This window comes from Jaculus jaculus, chromosome 12 (assembly GCF_020740685.1).
Source record: "Jaculus jaculus isolate mJacJac1 chromosome 12, mJacJac1.mat.Y.cur, whole genome shotgun sequence".
In the NCBI taxonomy this organism is placed as follows: domain Eukaryota; kingdom Metazoa; phylum Chordata; class Mammalia; order Rodentia; family Dipodidae; genus Jaculus; species Jaculus jaculus.
In genome coordinates this window covers 103,972,849-103,998,040 of record NC_059113.1, presented here as the reverse complement: position 1 = coordinate 103,998,040, position 25,192 = coordinate 103,972,849, and the positions used below count along the sequence as shown (strand labels likewise).

General features: G+C 39.4%; 1 non-coding gene and 1 pseudogene across 1 annotated transcript; both read left to right on the top strand.

The window, feature by feature from the left end:
* The first annotated feature begins 18,057 nt into the window (after positions 1-18,057).
* Positions 18,058-18,160, top strand: LOC123453876. Its single transcript, XR_006633051.1, has one exon. It is a non-coding gene; the product is annotated as a U6 spliceosomal RNA (small nuclear RNA).
* A 1,954-nt stretch (positions 18,161-20,114) lies between these two features.
* On the top strand, positions 20,115-20,993 carry LOC101602691 (annotated as a pseudogene).
* The last annotated feature ends 4,199 nt before the right edge of the window (positions 20,994-25,192 follow it).

The window sequence follows — 25,192 nt, the reverse complement described above, 5'->3', positions numbered from 1 at the left end:
AATGGATGGAGATGCTATTAATTGGAAAAGGAAGCATGTGGACAGGAATTGAACAACTTGAAGTAGAGCAAAGTTCATGGTTCCGCCCAGCTGAACTCATCATTTCAGCTCACCCGGGGGCCTGTTCTGCAGCTACCCTGCTGGCCGGTGGTTCTAGGAGGGAGGCCTTGGCCTCAAACCGTGTCATCCTCTCTGTGTTCTACCTTTTCTTGTTCAATCTGCCGGTTTCACTGATTTTTCTTCTCTAATTGCTGCTGCCTTAAAAACTGATGTCTAGGGCTGGAGAGATGGCTTAGGAGTTAAGGCGTTTGCCCCAAAGCCAAAGGACCCAGGCTTGATTTCCCACGATCATGTAAGCCAGATGCACAAGGGGGCAAATGGAGTTGATTTGCAGTGGCTGGAGGCCCTGGCGCACCCATTCTCTATCCGTCTGTCTTCTCTCTATCTCTCTTTGCTTGCAAATAAATAAATAAAAACTGATGGCTAGACTGGCAGAATTAGTTTCAGTAAGTACTTATAAATCTGACCTTTCAGAATTACGTGGGAAATCAAAACACTTGTTTCTAGAATCCCAACAAATCATCAAATACAGTCTTCAAGTAGATCAAATTAGTTCATCACAAATACAAACCTATCTGTAAAGATATATACTAGAGCTAAATATCAGTCAATAGCTGAGTCAAGGTTTTAATTTAGATAAGAAGAAGAAAATGAAATACTTTCAAAGGCATTGACTGTTAGAAGAAGAAACTCTGGAGGAAAGTTGAGTCCCCAGGAAATTCTGACAGTGTTTATATCTGTTACAGAACCCCACTCTTTTTAAAATTACGGAAGTAACACCAGGAGTATAATGGATTTTGACAGCTGGTTCATTGCAGTGGGAAAACGTTGCTAAGCAAAATGTCTGAACAATCACTTCTGTGGATTTTTATTTTAACAGTGACATACAAAATATTAGAGAAGAAAATAATTAAATTTCCCTTTGGAAATATAAAATGTAATTTCTCAGGACTTTTATTTCAATATACTTCTTAGATGTTCTAAAGAAGAATTGAATGGCAGCTGATTAGTATACACAGTTAATAAAAATGAGGCCTCTGATTTTTAAGGAAATTATTCTCTGAACATTTTCTTTGCTTCATTGGCAAAATATAAGATTTTTATATGAGCTATAAAGTTGTTTCTTTGCATGTGAAGCATTTCCCAAATCGGCAACCTAAATGCATTGAATGTTCTAAGAATGTCTATTTTTGACACACTGGATTCCGTGTAGGAAACGACAGTGAATATAATGGCACCAGGCAATATAAATTGGTTTCAAGGAGAGATAATTAAAACTTGTTATGAGGGCAGTTACTTATTCCTTCATCCCTTTGGGGGTCCAAACTTTAGCCAATTTTGGGTTGAATCTATAATGTAGTTAGAAGTTTCTATTGTTTTAAAAACTAACATTTTCTTAGAAATTTGACTTGGACATGAGAATACACTTGTTGGCGACATACAGTGTCTCTTTAAAATGTTTACACAGGGCTGTAGAGATGCTTAGTGGTTAAAGCATTTGCCTGAAAAGCCAAAGGATCCCGGTTCAACTCTCTAGGACCCACATAAGCCAGATGTGCAAGAGGGTACATGCATCTGGAGTTCATTTGCAGGGCTGGAGGCCCTGGTGTGCCCATTCTCTTTCTCTCTCTCTCAAATAAATAAATAAAATACAAAAATATTTACACAAATTAAATATCTGTAAAAACAACCCAAATCCAAAATGACATATGTATGAGTTATGTAATAATGTTATTATTCAGCCAAATAACTTTGACTAAATAAAAAAAAGCAAGTATGGTTGTGTATACATCCCTACCTAATCTCTCTCTGTTTCTGTGTTTGTCTCTGCCCCCCCCCCCACCACACAGACACAGAGGGAGAGAGAGAGAGAGAAAGAGGGAGGGAGGGAGAGGGGAGAGAGACCCAAGTGCATGCTAGCTACAGGGAACATTAAAAGTATATGCAACATCTGAACCTTGCTTTCTCGTGAAACTTCAAAATCGAAGAAACAAAATTATTGAAAGGGACATCAAAATTCTTTGGATCTGACCCTATATTACTGTAGTATAGCTGCCATAGGTATTATTTTCCCATCACTAGGAACTAATTTCAGCCAGACAAAGTTTAAATAACAGTATTAGTAGACTTTGGATGACAACAGACATGAGCCTATAATAACTGAGAAGAGAAAGAATATTCCTCTTGACCTTCTTTTTCCTGACAGCATTTCAAATTGCAGAGAAGGAGAGGAGTTCAGCACTCTCAACAGGAGAGACCAACACGTGCTGCGGAGTGTGAGCTATCGAAGACACTCGGGACTTGAGGCTGTGATGTCAGCGAGACACAAGTTGTAAAACAGCCTTAAGAATCTGAAAAATTCTTAAGTCTTTGGCTAATTTTTTTTTTTTTTAAAGCTGTGATTCCACACAGTGAGATGCTGAGATACAGTGTGGGAAAAACGCTTTGAAAAGCAGAGATGTTAAGACAACTTTTGCATGTTGTCACAGCTAGAACACACTGTTGAAGTGACCGCGTTGCTGGAAGGAAGCCTCTGACTGCACAGCAGCTGATGGAGGAAGCGCTGACCTTGGCTTCCAGTCTCTAGGGAAGCTTCATGGGGGCACGAGAGCATGGCATGAGCAGAGGCCGGTGTCACTTCTGCCGCAACAGGTGGAAACGGCGGCAGCACGGTGATCCCAGTGCTGGCAACGGGGAGCTCGCGACTGCACCCCATAAGTCCAGTTCCAACAACCCGCTTCCACCATGCAAGGCTTCGCCTCCCAAACTGCCACCAGCTGGGTGCCAAGCATTCAGAACACACGAGTTTATGGTGGACGTCTGATTCAAACAGCCGCATACACCTACCTTCAGGCACCTGCTCCTGAAGAGGTGCAGCTAGTCACAAGATGAGACCAGCAGGAAGGCAAAATTAAAAGTGATCTTGTTTATGTGGATCTGAAACCACAGTTCAGCAAGGCCCATGCCAGACGCTGTCAACCTTTTTTATTTTTTTAATCAGACCGCATAGGAAAAAGAATTATTTGATTGTACAGTAAGTTTACAAACACAAATGAAAGCTGATGAGCAAAGGAAAATGTATACATATGATTTTCATGATACCTGTCATCATAAATAAACAAAAAGTCTTTACATAATAATCCTAATTATTCAGAGCCTTTTAAAATTGTTGAGCTGGCCTCAAGTTTGTGATCACAAAGAGAGAAAGTGAATTTATCTGAAGAATAAAATCTTAATTTTTTTGAATTTTTTTGTAGAAGTAAAAAATGACAATATAAAATAAGTGGGATACAGTATTTGAGAGAGTAATGTATCTGGATTTTGTATAACGGAAGTAGTTGCGATTTTCAGTGAGTTCTCAAAGTACTTATCAGATATGTTGGTTCTTAGTGGGTTTTGTTCTTGAAAATATTGGCTCACAGATGTTAGTCCTGCCCAAAAGCTATGACGTGAGTAAGATGATGATTACAAAGCAAAGGTAATTTGTCTCTGGGAAGATAGAATCTAATAGAATCTAATAGAGGCATGACTAAATTTCAGCTCTACATATTCCATTTGAAATTTGGCAGGTAACATATTTATGTTGTCTGAAAGGGAATTTTCAAATATACTAAAATACTGATTATTTTTCTGGATGTTATAAAACCTGGCTTCAATATTTTTATGAATTCAGAAGGCAAGTCTACACATTTCTCATTGTTCAAACGGCTGTGTTCAGTCAATATGTTGAAATGCACAAGATTTTTTGCCTTAATTTGACTTGCATTCCTTTCAGTTTTATTTGGAATGCTGTTGTGATTTGAAGTATTGTATTTATAAGTTGGCTGGTTTTTGCTTTGAAGGGTCATGTCCAATCCAGTTAAATGAGTGCTTAAAGTTACTTAATATATTAAATCTTTATGTCAGTTCTTGTCATCAAGTTCAGGCACAAATTTTGCTTTCCATTACATAAAAGACTTGATAACATGGCACAAATTAAAAAACAAAACAAAACAATGTTTCAACATTTGGCTTCAACTTAGCCATCTTACTTCTCAAAAGTAAATGATGTAATCACACTCAGCACTGACTCTTCTGAGGGATTCTTGAAATTGGTGATGATTTAATCCCCTGGCCCTTAGGAAATGCTGTCTTGAGGAAAATTTGCTTGACATTATCCATTTGAATGCTCTTGCACAGAAATTCTCTTAATGCACTGTGCAAAATACATCACTCAGCGTGAGTTTGGGGTGGCAATCACATCATCGTCTGTTAATTTTACAAGGTCTTCTCCTTTCCTCATTCACGTGCCGTCGCCAGTGCTCACTGGTTAGCTATACTAGGCATGTTGAAAGTGAGTGCAGAAGATCACTAACACAGGATTTGCTACTTCATATAAATCTCTTGGCTTAGTTGTGTCTTTTTGAATATTCTTATTTGTTTTCAAGGAGGGAACAAGAGAAAAAAAGTAAGGATGGGTGCACCAGCGCCTCATGCTGCGGCAGATGAACTCCAGAGACATGTGCCGCCTTGTGCCTCGGGCTTTGTATGAGTTCATTTATAGTGGTTACGGCATTTATAACCATCAAGATTGCACATATTTTTATTTTCATGTTCTAAATCTGCTTTTTTTTTCTGTTTTGATACTTTTAAAGTTGAAAATTACATTATACTTTCTATCTCTGCAGAAAGAGAATGTCTGTGCATCTGGCTTTCTGTGCATCCCCGAAAATAGAACCCAGGTTGTTAGTATTTTCAGGAGAGCACCTTAACCTCTGAGCCATCTTTCCAGCCCTGAATAATGGTATTTTTAACTGAGAAAGCATAGTCTTATAAGATGCATATTACCAGGATCGAAGAGAAATGCCTCAGGCCTTATGTAAGAGGAGTTATGGTTATAGATGTGGCCTCTAGAGTCTCTTCTTAAAGTACCATCCAGAGACCAGAATACTGGTTAATGGAATGAAACCAGGGAAAGTATTAACAGCACATCTTGCACAATCCAGTAAGGAAGGAGAACCAGGGAAGAGGACGAAGAACCAGTCACCTCTAGTCTCGGTCCATTTGTGTTTGTTATTGAGGTGAACGTTCCGCACTGTACCCAGTATGATGTGAGACGTAGTCATGAACACTGTTCCCCATCTCCTTGAGCCTACAGAGGATGAAATGCTTAACCATGTCTTACTGTGTTAAAAACATGTTGTTTTTAACTTCATAGGTAAATGGTTGCTCTGTGTGGACCAAAACTTAGAATAAATGTTTGAGGTAAGAGATAGCTAACCAAAAACTTAGTTTTTTAAATTTTTATTTATTTATTTGAGAGTGACAGACAGAGAGAGAAAGAGGCAGAGAGAGAGAGAGAGAGAGAGAGAGAGAGAGAGAGAGAGAGAGAGAGAGAGGGAGAGAATGGGCGCGCCAGGGCCTCCAGCCACTGCAAACGAACTCCAGACACGTGTGCCCTCTTGTGCATTTGGCTAACATGGGTCCTGGGGAATTGAGCCTTGAATCAGAGTCTTTAGGCTTCACAGGCAAGCGCTTAATCGCTAAGCCATTTCTCTAGCCCCCAAAAACATTACTATGAATTTATCTTTAGCTTTTCTTAGCTTCTTTCCAGGGACTATTTAATGCCATCCTTTTAGCTTTGTGGCTGTTTTAAGGGCCCTGTCACTCATTTATCTTTAGCTGAACAGTTGCAAGCTCCAAGCTGTTGTTCTGATGCATATTTATTTATGTGCATGCAGAAAGAGGGAGAGAGAGAGAGGCAGAGAGAGACAGGAAGAAGTGAGGTGGAAAGAGAATGGGTGTGCCAGGAACTCTTGCCATTGCAAATGAACTACAGATGTATGTGCCTCTTTGTGAATCTGGCTTTATGTGGGTACTGGGGAATCAAACCTGGGTCATTAGGTTTTGTGGGAAAGTGCCTTTACCACTGAGCTATTTTGCTTGCCTCCTTTTGTCGTATTTTTAACCAAATTGTGGCAAGTTGGTTGTATTTGAAAATTTTAAGCATCTTTGAAAATATGCCTCCTCTTCCAATTCCCTCTCTCCTCGCTTACCCCCAAAGTATAATATGCTTTTTTAATATATGCTTATAATTTGGAATGATTAAGCCCAGCTATTTCCCCTGTCCATCTCGTTACCCTTTATGTTCTGTGTGGCACAGATGAACACGGTAGCTTCTTTTCCTGGTGAGAGCAGAGCCAGTAAGCACACGGAGCAGATAACAGAGAGTGCTGAGGTGTTATTATTGGCAGTAAGTAAGAAGAGCAGCAGGGATAATTCCCAGAGCATAGTCTACTCGTGGACAATGAAAGCAAGCAGCTTTGATAGGCACGCTGGCAAGCTTTGACTCACATGCAGAGCAGAGCACATTGCTGGTAACAGCTCAAGGTCACCCTTCTTCATCTGTTGCAGAATAAAGATGGTGGACAGGAATGCCTCCGGGCAGAGAATTAACTATTAAAATGGGCAAAGTTTGCTCTGTGAATGACTGTTTTTTTTTTTTTTATTGATTCCTTGTTTAACACTCTTTCTCTCTCAGATGCATACACACACACACACACACATAACACACACACACACACACACACACACACACACACACACACACACCTTTGATTTAATGCTAGTGCAACCTTCCTGGCAAGAAGAAGATACTCTAAAGAGACACTTGTGCCATCCTTTGACTATCAGGTTATTGAGACAATCTGCCCCAGGAAATGAATTTCCCCTTGACTCTCACACAGCAAGAAGGGAAGGGCTGAAAGCCTGGTGCCATCCAGAGGGGACAGATTTCATGCTGTGATGACAACCTGTCTCTATCAACCTATGGGAGAGGATGGAGGCCAGGGAGTGGGCACATCTTGATGGAGACTGCCTTGCTAGACATACCTCTCAGCCTTTATTTAAAGTTCAGCCTCATGTTAGGACCTGGGAGATGGACTTTTGGTGTCACAGGACATCTTTGTTCTGCTTCCCAATGTTGCCACCTGGAACAAATTTTCATTTTCTGCTTTTCACCATTGTCTGCTTAATTGGATTATGCAAATGTGTGGCTGAACATGGCTTGTTTAGGCTGTCATGGTTAGGGTTAGGTTCAGGGTCTGACAGTAACTCCTATAATATTAGTAATCATTTAAAGGGGAAGTTGTTATTTTTTTCAGAAAGCAAGGTGATTTTCCTGAAAACTATTTTATCATTTTGATATGTAACATATAATATTACTTACTACTCACTCTCTTATCATATGATTGATCTAGAAAAGTGATCCATTCTGTTTGAGACCTTGTACTCTTTGATAAACATCTCATTACCTCCTTTCATCTGCCTTCTGTCACCTTTAGCCACAGGTGACCCCTGATCAACTCCATACTTCTGTGAGTTTAAGTTTTATAGATACACACAGGTCAAATCTGGTGATCCTTATCTTTCTGTATCTGGCTTCCATTACCAAGACTTCTTGCTTGAGGGGAATTTCATATTCTCATCACATAGATTTTCTGCAGAAAATACAGCACTTCCAGTGACATAATAATGTAAGGTCCGATGCTAAGACCGAAATCAATTGCAATTGACTAATATGTGTATGGGAAATTAACTGATAATTGAATGATATACTTTTGCCTGACTCTGTGTTTTGTTTTGCTCCATTGTGTTCAGCATTAAAAGTTCTTTGGTTAACATAGAGTTAAATTAGATAAGAAAGTAAATGACAACTCCATCAACACTTCACACAAATAGTAATAAATTAAAACCTCATATAAATGAAATGTCACATGAAGATAAAGCATGGAAGGCACATGAAATTCTCATGATTAAGGCCTCTTTGAATGAAATTTTCACTGATTAGAACCAGATATGGTTATACCCTGGTATTAACCATGGTGTAATATTTCATGCTGATATGTTTTATTTGTTAGAACTATCAGCCACTGAATATTTTGGTCCTACTCTACAGGATATATTATCAACACAGTGAATGCTCCAATTGTCTCTCCGCAGATTGCCTCTTTAGTATCAGTGGTGAGAAAATCAGTGTCCTTTGTTAGCAGAGCTCAAAGTATCCACTTCAATTTTCAGTTCAGTGAATGAATGTGAATGTTTGCATCACCTGTATGATAATCAGGAGAATTTTATTCACGCACTCTCCTGCGCTTCCACTCATGAAGGCTCCTGAAATTGTGCTTTTCGATTAGTTAGCTCATGAGCAGGAGGACACTCAAGGTCTTCTGTAATTTGGTCCATTAGCATATTAGAGACAGAGCAGAGGAACTACTCCCTGTCTTCCTACCTGAATTCACAGCACATAAGAAAACAGATCTCTTCTACATGAGATGGGATATGTGAATCATGATAGCTGGTCTACCCAGAGTGTGGTCAAACATGAGGAAAATTATCTAGAAAGTAAAAAAAAAAAAATCTTTCTAGGTATTAATGAACTAAATTAATTGAGCAATGAACTAAAATTATGCTAATTGCACTGGTAATTATAAGTATATACTTATATATATATATATATATATAAATATAAATATAAATATAAATATAAATTCTCCAGTCCAAAATATTTCTAAACGATTTCTTCAGTTACACTGAGTTAGCAATATATGTAAACTTTAAGGCAAATTTTATCTTTTATTCTTCAATAAAAGGAATACATATGCATATTAATTTCAAGAAACCTCATGTATACAACCATGCCCTGGTGAACAAGGCGATTGCATGTGACTGTTTACAGAACAATTGGTTTTAAACTGCTTCTTCATTAATAGTTTTGAGTAATGAATGGTCTGCTTGTTCATGGGCATTCAGGCTTCCAATCAGATATTTATGCTCTCTTTTGTAATTTGTCTTTATCTATACCAAGTCCAGTTTCTATGGTGCTTTGGGTTGAATAATTAGATGTATGCACTCTCATGGTTCTTTTGGTAGATGGTGCATACTGCACACTTTCCTGATCTGCATTGCCATCACTAACCAGAGAGCTTATTTGCATATTATTATGGTGCATGCTTATTCAATAGAAATATATATATGTATATATACATATGTATATGGTCTACATATATACACAACGTATGCTACATTTATACACAAACATATACATATATATGCATGCATAGATACATAAATAAACACACACACAGAGAATGGGCATGCCAGGGCCTCTAGCCACTGAAAATGATCTTCAGACGCATGTGCCACCTTGTGCATCTGGCTTACGTGGGTACTAGGGAATCAAACTTGGGGCTTTAGGATTTGCAGGCAAGTGCCAATTCTCCAGCCCAGGAAATACTATTTTCAGAATACAAATTGTTCGGGGCTGGAGAGATGGCTTAGTGGTTAAGCGCTTGCCTATGAAGCCAAAGGTTCCGGTTCCAGGCTCAATTCCCCAGGATCCACGTTAGCCAGAAGCATAAAGGGACACACACATCTGGAGTTTGTTTGCAGTGGCTGGAGGCCCTAGCATGCCCATTCTCTCTCTCTCTCTCTTTCTATCTGCCTCTTCCTCTCTGTCTGTTGCTCTCAAATAAGTAAATAAAAATGAACAAAAAGCATTTAAAAAAAAAAGAATACAAATTGCTATTTTATATTTTACTGTGAACAAGGCCTGTTATTTGTTAACTTTTGCCCATATATTTCTTGAGGGAAAGATGCTAAAATTAAATTTCAATTCTGTAAAAATCTATACCTAACATCATTCCTCAGGCTGAATAGTTCTTTGGAAATTTTTATTAATATTTGTTATTGTTCTAAATTTCAACCTAGAGTTTAATAAAAGTATGTGTTGAATACCTCTTGTTACTCAGATCTTACTGTAAAATCATCTCACCATCTCTGAAGGAGTTTGCTTTAATGAAAGAACAGAGATACAGTTTGCAAATAGCAGAATCATTAGCGGCTTTTTTTTTTTGTTATTTAAGTCAGTGGTACTACCAGCCCCCTTCCTAAAAATAATAATGATTATCAAGTTTATGTGATATGCATTAGTGAAAATTTATGATAGTTGCTTAGCAGATGGCCTAATGAGAGTGAGCAGAAGACTAAGGCTGAGTGCTAAAGCCATCAGAAATCCAATAGTTTTTATCAGCAAAAGGATTTTCAGAACTATGTTCTAAGTGAGAAAAATCATCTTGATGTAGAAATAGGGACATTTTTAATGCATTTCTGGCATTGATTTAAAGAAGGGTTTAGCCTTTATGAGCAACGGCTTTATGTCAGAAACTCTATTACTTGGTTGACTTGCATTATCTCCTTCAATCCTCACCAACATCAGGACCTGGGACCACATATGGAAGAAAGGAAGGTGCTGGAAAGTGAGAACTTGCCCAAGGCAATGCAGTTGAAAATAGCTGATACAAATGCAGTCAGTCTGACTGCAGAGCTGAGTATGTTCTACCATCACTGTGTGTCAACAGACCTCCCATTCCCACTGCTGAGTTCTTCCAGAATGGCACCTACGCGACAGAAGAAGTTGGTTTGCTGTTATTTGTATTGGATACAACGAGGACAACGGTAGTTATTCCAAGTAGTGGATACAAATCTTTAATTAGATTTTTTAATCCCTCCAACTATGGCACATTAAAATTAGAGAGAAAGATATATTGGACATCTGAGACATTGAAGACAGTGTTGGCAGATGCCCAGGTTCAGCTCTCCTAATTTTTTCTTTGCACAAGTCAGAACAACAACAAAAAAGCAAGGTGACATGTGTGGCCTCAACACAGTGCAAAGAAAAAAAAATGCACAAACCTAAATAGCTATGATTAAAAGAAAACAGATAGGAAAAGACAACATCATGCTAAGTCCTGTGAAATAGCTTCTCACACACTTTGTCTTGTCACTCATGTTTGCAGAGAACAAGGGCCGAGGAAGAAAGAAGCAGGACTGTGGGAGAGGAAGCCAGCAACAGGGCCAGAGTTGAAATAATGTCACAGAGCCAAAAAGAACTCTTCCTTTCAGATGAAGTGGTAGTTCTAATTAATGACTTAAAACCCTCCTTTTTTTTTTCTGGATAAAACTTGACCCACTGAACAAACTACCACATCACATGATCAAGAAGATACAAACACAAAATAAGAAATGTCGAAAATAAAATAATCTTTAAAAAATGAAACCTTGGGGGCTGGAGAGATGACTCTGCGGTTAAGGCACTTACTTTTCTGCAAAACCTAAAGACTGAGTTTGATTCTCTAGTGCTATCTTAGTATTTCTGAGTTAAATCAAAGGAAGAAAGTGCCAGAAAATGTATATTTAGTCATGGCATGACAAGACTGCATTTTCAAAGCCAGCTGCACAAAGTGGTGCATACATCTAGAATTCATTTTTAGCAGCTGGAAGCTCTGGTGAGCCCATTCTCTCTGTCTCTCTTCTCTATATCTCTCTTCTTACAGATAAATTAATTAATTTAAAAAGATTTAACCCTTGCTGCTGGAGAGATAACTTAGCTGTTAAGGCACTTGCCTGTGAAACATAAGAACTGTTCAAAGCTCCCAGTTCCCAAGTAGCCTGAGGCAACAGTCACACATAGAATGCCACACACATCCATCAGGGGCACACGCAACTGGAGTTCCTTCACAGTGGCTGAAAGACTCTGATGTGCCCATTCTTTCTTTCTCTTTCTCTCTCAATAATAAAAAAGCCTTGTTAAATAATGATCAGATTATAACAATACATTATGCAAATCAACTTGCATGACGTTTAAGGAAAAAATTACAATTTAGGGCTAGAGGATGGCTTAGCCATTAAGATAGTTGCACGCAAAGCCAAAAGGACCCACGTTCAATTCTCCAGGACCCACGTTAGCCAGATGCACAAGGGGGCACAGTCTGGAGTGGCTGGAGGCCTTGGTGTGCCCATTCTCTCTCTCTCACTCTCCTTTTTTCTCTGTCAAATAACTAAATAAATAAAATTACAATTTAGCAAGTGCCATAATAATGATCGTGTCAGGAGAGTATTATATAGTATATATAGTGGTCCAGCTCTGCGGTCCAATAGGATAAAAATGGGATTTTGCACAGCCGTATGCCTAAGAACTTGCTTATTAAGTGCAAAGGGTATAATGCCACTTAACAGTGGAGAAGCTGAAAGCCCATTAAGTGTCATGTTGACACAATGCTCTGCGAAATATGTCCTTGTCAATGCACATAACGTGTGAGATTTTTAAAAGTGAAGAACTTATGGGGCATGCATAAATATTCTGTGGGTAATGTCGGTTCATAGTATTTCTGAGTTAAATCAAAGGAAGAAAGTGCGAGCAAATGTATATTTAGTCATGGCATGACAAGACTGTGTTTTTCAAAGCTTTTAAAAAGATAGTAAGGCTGGAGCGATGGCTCACCTATTGAGAGCTCTTCCTGTGTATTCATGAGGACCTGCAGAGGCCTCAGACTGCAGGTAAACAACGGGGCGTGGTCACAACCATCTATTACCACAGTCCTGTAAGGCAGCAGAAAGATGGGGAGCTCTGGAATCAGTCATAGACTCCAAGCAGTGAAGTGATGAAACTGGGCTTCAAACATTTATCTCTGGCCACTGCAGGCAGGCACACCCACTGAAGGAGAGTGCCTGGAATGCCACATGGGCACACACATATGCCTGCCCCCCCCCCACAATATACAGCACATTACATGCATACAAACACAAGAAAAAAAGAGAAGGAAGAAGAGAAGGAGGAGGAGGAGAAACAGACGGGAAGGAGAAGAGGAGGAGGAGTAAGAAGGTCATTAAAAACAACCATGGAAAAAATGTTCCACATTAAAATACAAAGCAAATCACTTGATGAAATGAAAGAGAGTTTTACACAAACTTCCTTATTGACTTTCCGAACCAGGAACGTATAACAAAAGCTAAGAAGCTCAAAACAGACTGTGAAGACTAGTGTGTCTATGAGGTGCAGAGTTTTAAATTGGCAGAAAGCGTGTTACTATCTGTTGGGGGCTCAGGAGCTGCCTCTCACATGTAACCCTTATGTGAGCAAAAGCAGCAAGACAGTAAATAGTATACAAAACGCCCTGCGCATGCTGAACACATAACGCGGACACCAGCGATCTGCATATTTAAGGAGACAGCCGCAGCTCATTACCAACTCAGCCGTCATCAGGAACGATGAAAGCCGCCTGCCAAGGATACGTGAAAACACACCCGGTTTCAACCTGAGTTGGGAGGTAATAGTCACGATTTTCATGGTAAAAAATGAGAGAAATTCAACCATAAATTTAAGGAAAAAATGTCATTGCAATCAAGTGTCTTAGAAAAAAAATTCAGTAATTTCATCCCAATAACATGGTGAAAGCTTTGACTAAGTTACGCTGTGTTTGCTGGCACCAAGTGCTTGACCATACCTTATGGGAGGAAAGGGCTGATTTTGGCTCACAGACTCCAAGGGAAGCGCCGTGATGGCAGGGGAAAACGTGGCATGAGCAGAGGCTGGACATCACTGCCTGGACAACATTAGCTAAACAACGGCAGCAGAGTGTGCCAAGCCTGGGCAAAAGGCAGCTGGCAGTAACAGCCGTAAGTCTGCCCCCAGTAGCACACCTCCTCCGGCCAGGCTCCGATTTTCAAAGTGCTATGAGGTTGGGAGCAAGCCTTCAGAAGCCATGAGTTAATGGTGGTGGTGGGGGGAGAGAACCTCATCCAAACTGCTGCATACTGTACGCATGTGTTCCAAAGTTGATAGTATACAAGGTGCATATCTTAATTTCTTTTCATCTGAACACAGAAGACTGTGACATTGAGAAAGAATGGCGATGAGATGAACCATTCTTATAAATCGCTTCTCCACGTGATAAAGTTAGAGTAAATGGCCCCGAGTTCCGTAGCACAGTGTCACCCTGAGGAGAGCAAGTGGGTGTCCAGTGTTTCCAGATGCCAGTGTCATCACGGAAAGTCGCCTTTGCTGTTGTTGCAGTGTCCCAGCCCAGGAACAACACTGTGCTATGCTCTCCATTCAATAACTTCTATGGTGGCACTCCGCGGATCCGAGGACCTGACGACCAGTTAACAGGCAGCCCATTACCATTTTTCAGGAGCTCATCTTCATGTTTCAGTCAAACGCCATGTGTTTATCTCATGTCACTTAAAGAAGAGAAGTCCGTGTATTAGAGAAATAGGCAGAAATTAACGACTCCATTGAGAAATTTGTCTCTCAAAACTGTGTCAGCCAAGTAGCACGTGTGTGTGTGTGTGTGTGTGTGTGTGTGCGTGTATGAAAGCGTTTGGACTAGTAGCAAGATGTCATGAGTCTTGTGCACTCAGTTTGAGAGCCCTTGGACCTCAAACTGCCTGAGTAGAAAGTGGTCTGAGGACAAGTCTGCTTCCAGCTGGGCCTACAGGGTGGCTGACAGCAGCAAGATAATCTCACTCTGCATTTTGGGTGGCTGAGCTATTATAGTTGCTACTCCCAAGATAGAGAAGGAGCTATTTCCCAGTTGAGAGTCCAGTGAGCTCAGCAGGGAACATGCTGCTGCCTGTGGAAGCCAGAGTGCCTCTCCCGAGCTCTTTTACTCAGGGCAGTCCCCGTGCACCAGGTGAGTGTGCAAGCAGCTAGGATTGTGAGGGCCCATGATATTTCTCTGGTGTGTTTCCTCAGAAGACACACATGTGAGTGAGATGCCTCTGATTTATGCTGAATCATTTTCTTTTTTTTTTTCTGTGTAAAAAAAATTAATTTCAGAACAGTTTGAAATTTAAGCAAATGTCGAGAAATGGTGCAGAAAGTTCCCATATACCCCACACTCAGCTGCTCTTATTAACATCTCACATTACTGTGGAACATTTGGTACAATGAACTAATCCGGATACATGATTATTAAGTATAGCCCATACTATTCAGATTCACCCAGGTCTTGAATTTATTTAAGTTATCTTTTGACAATTTCATGCATGTTTGTAATGTATTTTGATCATATTCATTCCTCATGTTCTTCCATATCTATTCCACTCCCAATCAACCCCTTCTTCTTCCCAACCAGTCTGCCTTCTTCTTAAATGTCATTTTATTATGATTATTTTTTTTGACCCAATGAGTTTAATTAGGGTTGCTCACATGAGTGCACATGTGTAGAAGGAGGTAGGGAATAATTTACCCGACCAGGGGCAAGTTACAAGTAGCTATGCCACTGAACAAAATGTTGCTTCCTTCCCCAGTCACCATTAATTGCCTTTAGCTCCTCAGGGAGTGGTGGACCTTCCTGGGTTTCTCTCCCCTGGCAATTATTAATACCTATAAGTCCCCATGGAATTGTGGGTCCTTGTGAATTTTTCCCTGATAGATGATGAAATGTTGACAGGGCTAATCTCTTGTGGGTCTTACGCATGCTGCCACAGTTGCTGTGAGTTGATAAGCTCCGAAGCCATGTCATGTAGAGAAAAGAGCACTTCACAGCACTCCGCTTTCTGTTTCCTCTTCCACCATGGCTCCTGAGCCCTGGAGGGGTGGTACAGCTATCCCGCTGAGGCTGAGAACTCAGCAGCCACTTACTCTCAACACTTTGACCTGTTATGAACCTTTAAAGTACCTCTCCCACTCACTGCATAAAGAACTTTTTTGGGGGTGGGAAAGTGTCTCAGGGGTTGAAGGTGCTTTCTTGAAAGGTCTACAAGCCAGGGTCCAATTCCCCAGTACCCATGCAAAGGCAGATGCACAATTTGTTGTATGTGTCTAGGTCTAGAGTTTGTGTGCAGGGGCAGGATGGCCTGGCATTCTCATATTCTCTCTCTTTCTCTCTCTCCATATATATATATATATATATATATATATATATATATATATATATATATATATATAAAACAAACAAACCAATCAATCAACCTAGAAGTTTCTCTGACCAAACGTAAGAGCAACACTGCAGCTCTAATCTATGGACATAAACATAAGCATTTAGAAGGAAATTTCACAAAAGAATGATAGCTGCTACTCTACAGCCTATGGCCTCCTTAGCTCCAGGCTTTTGACGAGGTTTATTGTATCAGGCATGAATTCCCTGCTGTTTATTGGGTCTCAAATCCAATCATAAAGACATTTATTATGCTCATAACAATCATGCCAGTATTGCAGCAGGGGTCACACTTGCTGGCTGGTTGGTAGTGTAGAGAAAAGGGTCACAACTAAATAAGACTACCGATGACAGCTCCCTCCTGTAGCCTGTATAGCATCCTCTGGTACTGTGAGAAATAGTTATCAGGCAAGGAGCTTCTAGCTCCATTCCAGATTGCTTTTTCTATGTCCTGAAACCAAGGCATGTGTTGTGTTGAACAATAGGGTCTTACCATCGGCCCTGGTGGTCAATGAACCATAGCGACAATTATCTGTATTGTTCTGGTGGCCTGAAGAGCCTCGCAGACTAACCAGTAGGGATCTATCCCACTCTAGGCGCAGGCATCTTTATTTAGTGAACAATGGCTTCTGAGAGCAACACTATCCTCTCATGCAGGGAAATGTTTTCTTATCAAGAATCGCATATTTTATGAAGAAGAAAATGCTTTTTAATGAGTAGACTGAACAAAAACCCGTATTCCATCTTGTTCATGATACATTTATTGCAGTGTCTTGGTGAAATACATTTCAATCTCCGACTCCGATAAGATACATCAAGAATGGAGTTACTGGGATTAAGTCCAGTAGGTATGAGGTGAAAATTACTAGCTTCAAAAGAAATTTTTCTTTCAAAAGCCTCCATATAGAGTCTCCTATTCCTTTTCCATTCTCACAAAGGAACTAATCCTAAGAGCTTTAAGAAATAATTTTAAAATATAAATTTGTAAACAGCTACTGTTGCAAGCTAGTTGTTAGGTTATCCTTTTTTCAGACTGTAAATATGGTATGTTATCTACCCAAGGCTTTAAAGATGCACCCCGACATTCACTATGTGCAGAGAAGACACACACAGAAAAAACAGCCTTTATAAGTCAGTTAATAGCTAGTGGAAACAAAGCACATATCTCTGATCAAATGGACCATAGAAAACATATCGGAAATACTGACCTCCCTTCACATTTGTACTGATGTTGTAAGGAAGCATTAGTGTTATTATTTTTTCTTTATTTCTTGCAAATATCTCATAACATCTTAAGAAAAGTTATCTACGAAGAGTTATTATGAGACCAAAGTCTCTAAAAATATGATCTTTTTTCCAGTAGGTAAGTGGTATTAGTTCCTTAAAGAGGAACAGAATACCAGAAAAGAAACTTAGAAATAACACATCGAAGTGTGGTGCTTTCACATGCTGAGCTGGACAAATCCTCTGAGACCTAAGGCCTGTCTGCAAGAAAGGAGCACAAAGGAAGATACTGAAAATAAACATCACTCCTAGAGAGCCCGCAAGAACTTTGTCCCAAGTCAAAAGCTATGGTCTGTTCTCCTGGCCCATAACCTATTATTCATTGCCTAAGACATTCCACAGCTCACACCTACCCCTCCCTTCTGAGGATTGTACTCTCTTCAACCATCGGATCTCAGATCAGGTTGCATGGTTTGTGTCTCTCTGTGTGCATTCCCATTAATAGATCCGATGGTTTCCCCTTGATAACCTGGTTCATGTTATTGAGGTCCGTGATGGCTCTTCAAGAGAGGCAATGTAGGGCTCACCCCTTTTCTGCCCATCATAGTCACTTAGGTTGCGGTTGTATGTAACTGGTATGGATCTGGAGCTCTTTGTGAATCCAACCAGGACAGTCACCGCCTTTTTGATGAGTGTCACTGCGCCCCCACGTTTGAACACTGCATCAATTGATTATCATTATATTTGGGGCAAAATGGGAAATTACCCATAGCTGGCCAGCGAGAATGCACACCAAGTAAAGTTTACTTTCTTCTAGTCATTCCATACATTGCATTAAATTCTTGAAAGCATGTTATTTTTAAAGCTATAAAATTCTGTGAATATATATAAGTATATATGTATATAGCACATCAATCTGTTATATAATATATTATCCAAATTCTGTCATTTGTCATGTTTTAATAAGAAAAATGATGATGGTAAAATCTGAAGGAGGGGGAAGTGACATCGGTGCTCACTTCAGCAGTGTTTGTACTAAAATTGGACCGATATGGAGAAGATTAATGTGGCTCCTATGCAAGGATGACAAGCAAATTTGAGAAGCTTTCCACATTGTTTAGGGACCGGCAAGATTACTTAGTGGAAAAAAGGCACTTGCTTGCAAATCCTGCTGCCCTGGGTTCAATTCGCCAGCCATCCATGTAAGCCAGATGCAAAGAGTGGTCAAGGATCTGGTCTGTGTTAGCATTGACAGGTGATCATAGCATGTTCATACACTCACATATGTACACAGGTAAATAATTCTTAATGACATACTGTAAGAATTTTTTTAAGAAATTTCGTAATGGAAGAAGACATAAATGTAAGAATACTGAGAATGATAGTAGAGCAATTTGTTTGAAGTAATATGGACATTTAATGTGAAAACACAAATAACGAGCTAAGGAATTTATCTGTTTTCATATTGCAAACATCATCTTAAAATTCAGATAAGATGTTGTCAATTATTTCTCATTTGCGTCTTCTAAAAAATCTGATGCGGGCTAGAGAGATGGCTCAACAGTTAAGGTGCTTGTCTACAAAGCCCAATAACCCAGATTTGATGCCACAGTACCCACAATGTGGTACATACATCTGGAGTTGATTTTCAGTGGCTAGGGGCCCTGGCATGCCCATTTCCCCCCCCCCTCTCTCTCTTCATCTCTCTCTCTCTCTCTCTCTCTTTCTTTCTTTCTGCTTACAAATAAATAAATAAAAATTTAAAAAATCTGACAATTACTCTAGAAATCTGATGGCTTCTTTCGAACCTTCCTTGAGCCATTGAAGATGAATAGGATCCCTGTGGGAAAACAAAAGGAGCTACATTTTTTATTAAAAATAAGAGCAATCTAAATTCTAGGCCAAGTTGTACTTCAATGTGGGTTACTAAAACGTTGTCTAGCAGCAGGAAACATAAATAAAAGACTGGAGTTAGAGTCAGAGCCTCAGAATGAAGGAGAATTCTCCTTCTTCAGTTGTACTTTTGTCTCCTTTTCCCTGTGCACTGAGATGCATCCTTTCTTCTATAAAACATGCTCTTCAGCAGGGCACGGTGGTGCAGGGCTTTAATCCCAGCACTCGGGAGGCAGAGGTAGGGGAATTGCCATGAGTTCGAGGCCACCCTGAGACTGCATAGTGAATTCCAGGTCAGCCTGAGCTAGAGAGAGACCCTAGCTCAAAAAAGAAAAAGAAAAAGCATAAAACAACAACAAAAACCCCCAAGAAACAAAAAAAAAAAACATGCTCTTCTCTGCACTTTTCACTTTCTTGCTTCTCCTCTGGTTTCTCCCATCTCTTCTCTTCGAATTTACTCTCATTCCTTGCCAGTCTCTGTCCTCTATTCCCTTCTAGTGCTCATGTCAAATTCAAAAAGGTTTGATAACCCCAATGAGGAAATAAATGTGCACAAACACACACACACACACACACACACACACACACACACACGCACGCACACTTGCAATGCTGTGAAATGAACAAGGAGCTCTACTTACCTCAATGCTTCACTCATCTTTGGTTTCTAAAACGAGAAGCAAAGGCTAGAGAGATCTCAGTGGTTAAAGACTCTTGGTTGCAAGGCTTACCAGTCTGGACCCTCAGGACCAACCTAGAGCCAGATGCAAAGGTTGCGCATGCGCTGTAGAGTTGTTTGCGGTAGCAAGGGCTCTGGTGTGCCCATTCATTCTTTCTCCCCGCTTTCCTCTATTTTATTCTTCCTGTTTGCAAAAAAAATAATTTTAAAAAAGTTAAAGAATACAATGGAGAGAAAATTCTATGGAAGAATAACCAAAAAAGAAGGAAGAAGAGATCACAACCAAAAAAAGATGAGGTTTCTGATTTCAATGAATGCAAGTGAATTAAGCTGTACCCCAAAGGCATGAATAGTGCTTAATAAGCTAGCCTTTGCCAGACATGATCTCTCTGCATAAAGTGCTACTTCACTCTAAAATGAAGCCTAGCTCTCACCAGGTGTTCTCATTAGAGTGACCTTGTGTTTAAACCCTGCATGCCAATCCCTAATGCCCCTCCGTGATGCCCAGAGAAGACAGGGTGCACTGGAAATCCAACTGCTGTCCCAAGATCACACAACTCATGGATGGTTATCCACAAGGCCTCCTTGTGCGAGCAGACAATGCGGGCTCCAAGCATGGGCCGCAGATGAGCGAGTCCTGGTGCGGGAAGGGTGTGGTGCTGAGAGGTGAGAAGGCCATGGCGAGAACGGCATCCCAGGGCACCTGGAGGACAACTCGGCGCTGGAGAACCTGCTGCCTCAGGCCCGGGAGGTGGAACGTGCGCTTCGTGTTCACCAAGGAGGACCTCAGTGCCACCAGGGACACGCTGCTGGCCAAAAAGGTGCCAGCTGCCGCCCGTGCTGGTGCCGTTGCCCCAGGCGAAGCCACTGTCCCAGGTCTGGAGCCCAGAAGACTGCCTTCTCTCAGGCTTTAGGCATCACCACCAAGATCTCCAGGGACACCGGTGAAATTCTGAAGGATGTGCAGCTCAGCAGGACCAGAGACAGAATGCGAGCCCGCGAGGCCGCCCTTCAGGGCACGCTGAACATCTCCCCTTCTCCGTTGGGCTGACCATCCAGCAGCTGTTGGACAATGGCAGCATCTACAACCTCAGAGTGTCTGACATCACACAGGACACTCTGCATTCTCACTTCCTGGAGGGTGTGTGCGATATTGCCAGTGTTTATCTGCAGATCGTTTGCCTAACTGTTGCCTCATTCTGTCGTTAGTCGGTACAAGCGGGTCCTGGTTTTGGCCATGGACATTGAGTACACCTTCCCACTTGCTGAGAAGGTCAAGGCCTTCTTGGCTGAACCATCTACGTCTTCCAGCCTAGGTGGAAGACAAGGAAGAGTCAGAGGAGTCAGCCGAGGACATGGGACTTAGCCTCTTTGACTAATGACCAAAAACAGCCAAAAAACCAGTTTTGTTTGGAAAACATGGAAATAAAGACTTCCTTCTCTTAGAAAAAAGTAAAATGAAATCAATACTCCTTTCCCTCACTTCTACACAAATTACTTAAAATAGCATTAAAAGAAGATTCTTCTATACTCATATGCATATCTGTTCTAGAACATGCTGAGCTTGCTGTGTAACGATTCCAAGGGACTTCTGATGTTCACAGTCTCTGACTCCAAAAATATAATCAAATGTGTTGAAATATTAGTAAAGTCTGTACAGTGTTAACTCTTTGGAAATTTCCTGTGTTAAAATTAAGGTCAGCTTGATATTATCTGAATATTTAAAACTAATCTCTTGTTAACTTTAATAATTTTTAATTTTCTTTAATAATGATTCATTATAGTTTTTATTAATTTTAAATACATTCTTTTTATCATTCTCATTTTATTTTTCAAGCATGTCCTTAATATGAAATCTATAATGTATACCTTTGTTTGCCACTGGGAAAGCAATGCTTCAGTAATTCATTTCCCTCCTGAAGAGCTACACTGCGGAAAAATGACATGAAACATGATGTGCCATGAGTGATATCCAGTTCCTAAAACTATTCTAGCCTAGGATGGAAAAACTCAGAAATGAGCTATAAAAGGTAACTTATGAAACTTTATTTTTTTAAAATTTTTTTAAAAATTTTATTTATTTATTTGAGAGCAACAGACACAGAGAGAAAGACAGATAGAGGAAGAGAGAGAGAATGGGCGCACCAGGGCTTCCAGACTCTGCAAACGAACACCAGACGCGTGCGCCCCCTTGTGCATCTGGCTAACGTGGGACCTGGGGAACCGAGCCTCGAACCAGTGTCCTTAGGCTTCACAGGCAAGTGCTTAACTGCTAAGCCATCTCTCCAGCCCATGAAACTTTATTTTAAAAATATCATTTATTTATTTTTTAAAATATTATTTATTTATTCACAAAGGGAGGGAGGGAGAGAGAGAAGAGAGAAGAGAGAGAGAGAGAGAGAGAGGGAGACGAAGAGAGAGAGAATGGGCACGCCAGAGCCCCTAGACACTGCAAATAAACTCAAGATGCATGCACCACTTTGTGAATCAGGCTTTACATGGGTACTGAGGAATCCAACCACAGTAGTTAGTAGTTAGGCTTTTCAGGTTAGCACCTTAACAGCTGAGCCATCATTTCAGCCCTTAATAAAACTTCTTGGAGGAGGTATTGTTTATCTTTAGTCTTACAAGTGGGTAAAGATACTAAGGGTGTTTAGAACCTTGGAACATTTCAGAAAAACAAAAATATTTTGTGTGAAGTGATATTACATTTTGTTGGAAAAGCCAGAATTTTTAAACTAAGTAGCTTGAAATATATGTTGAAATTGTATTTGAGGATATGACTAAAAAAGAGTGGACTTTATGTTAATTATTAGGGACTATTTTTACTTTTTCTTTTTTAAAATGCTTTATTTATTTATTTATTTATTTGACAGAGAAAGAGGGAGAGAGGGAGACAGAGAGAGAGAGAGAATGGGCACACCAGGGCCTCCAGCCACTGCAAACAAACTCCAGATGCATGTGCCCCTTTGTGCATCTGGCTAATGTGGGTCCTGGGGAATTGAACCGGGGTCCTTTGGCTTTGCAGGCAAGTGCCTTAACCGCTAAACAATCCCTCCAGCCTCCATCCCGGGACTATTTTTTCTTCATAGAAAAATAAGAATCCAGTGAAGATCTCTGAGGAGAGAGACTTAAAGACGTGATCTACCAAAGAAGCATCAGAATTAAACTCTACTTTATAGTTGGACATTGCAGACATTCACAGCACATTCTCCCAATAGCTGACCATTCACATTCTTCTTAGTGCATTGAACACTCTCCAGAATAGATGAGATGTTACCTACAAAACCAGATTCAGGAGCCAGGCATGGAGGTGAACAACTTTAATCCTCTTTTTTTTTTCTGACAAAGGACCCAAAACCTTGTAACTTATTTCAAACAACTATGTTATTATTTTCTGGCACCTCATCCTTAGGAACTAAATCTGTAAAGGCATATATTTGGGACTGTTTCAAGTACCTATAACAACAAAATCTGTAGCACTTTGCAATTGCTCAGAGAATACCAGTGAATGGAAAAAAAAAAACAAAAACAAACAGTCATTTCTCAAATCCTTGAGACTTGAATCTATGTAAAACAATAGCAGTTTTTTTGAAGTAAGATTAGGTTTTTTATTCATATTCAAGCACTAAGATTTTATAACTATTTTAGAATAATCTTGATGAATGTTCAAACAAAACAATAAATATTTTATAATGCTTTATTATTTGAAGGGAAAGGAAAGAATGCATTTTACTTCAGTATTGAAGTCTAAATAAATGGAAACATCTCAGCAATAAGTAAACCTATTTTCTCCCTCCTTTGTTCTTTACCATTCAGAAGTGTGACTATATGGGAGAAACTTAACAAAAAGAATACTTCTTTAAAACAAAATCAAAGAGAGTGGGTTTTGAAATTAGCTAGGGATCTACAGAACAGTCTAAATAATAACATTCAATTACTTCTCAAAATGTGGACATGTTTATGAGGCAGAAAACCTCTAAGTCCAAGAAGTGCTTATCCTTCTGTTAATCATTTCCCAAGGTCGAAGACAAGGGGGTGGGTATACCTCACACCTTCAGGCTGAGGTTGGAAAATAGAAAGCATTGTAGGAAAAAATTAAAAAAAATATAATGGCAAAAATCCTAGCTCAAACTACATTTCATTCAATTTTATTCAAGCATTATATTATTCCACATACCAGAGCTCTGTGAAGAAGAAAGACATCAATTTTAGCTGATAGCTTTGACCTTTCCTCATCAATAAATTTATGTGTTGTTATTGCTTTTAAATTACTGAGTATACACATTATTCTATAAAGGTTACGGTAACTTTATAAAACATTAAACTTGTTCTTATTGACTGGATATAATTCAAATTAAATAAGACTACATTAAAACCATCCTCAAACATAGGACTAATATCTATATCCAGGCTAATATGAAATTGAACCTATAACTATAACTTATTAGGATAATATTATTTTATATCAACCCACATAACAACTTCAACTATTTAAAAGAAAATATGTAAGTACTAGTATAATGACTATTGTATATTTTGAACAATATTAATCTCTCTCTCTCTCTCTCTCTCTCTCTCTCTCTCTCTCTCTCTCTCTATCTATCTATCTATATAGTTAGTTAGTTAGTTAGTTAGTAAGCTGATCAAACACCTAATAAGTGGAAGTCATTATTTGGGGCACTGCTTAGAATATTAAAGCCAAATAGTATACTTATTGAACTATACAAATAACATGTTTGAAAATATTCATCTAGGGCATATGTAAATAGTTGGTATTAGTGATTTCTTATGGATGATTTCAGGAGAAAGTAAATCAATCTTGCAGATATAGAAACCCATTGGAAATACATAAGAACAAGATTAAAATTTAGTGCCATATATATATATATATATATATATATATATATATATATATATATATATATATATATATATATACACACACACACACATACATACATACATACATATATACATATATATGAGTTTCAAATAAAAATTCCCAGATGCGTGTGTGTAAATACATGTAAAATATAGATATTAGCCCAATTTTATAATAACATTTTCCAAAAGCTAATCTATGTAGCTGATAAACAATAAATGAAGTCTTAAACTTGCTAGATAGCTTATATTCCATCATCTATAACTTTTGAAGAAATTACTATTTGAAATGATTTTGAAAGGCTAAAAATATTGAACAGGAGGAGTGGAAAGAAGGAAGATATTTGTTTCAGCATGGACATAAAGAAATCTGGAGAATGGAAATTTTAAGAGATTGTAAACAGTACTAGGTGTTGTTTTTTCTCTACCAGGACGTTAGACACTTGAAGGGAAGTAGAGTGATATATCTTAGAAAAGCAATTTGTACTCAGATCATAAATATCCTTGAATGTGAAATGAAGTCTGTATTTTATACCAAAGGCAACAGGAAGTGCTTGCAAGTTTTTTATCAGATAAAAGGAAATGTGTGGAGTTGTACATAAAGACTAGAGGAAGGATGGAAGTCTTGCCTGCAAGTGGGGTGGCCCATGATTAGGACATGAATCCAGAGCAACAGGAATGTGGTGAGGACACA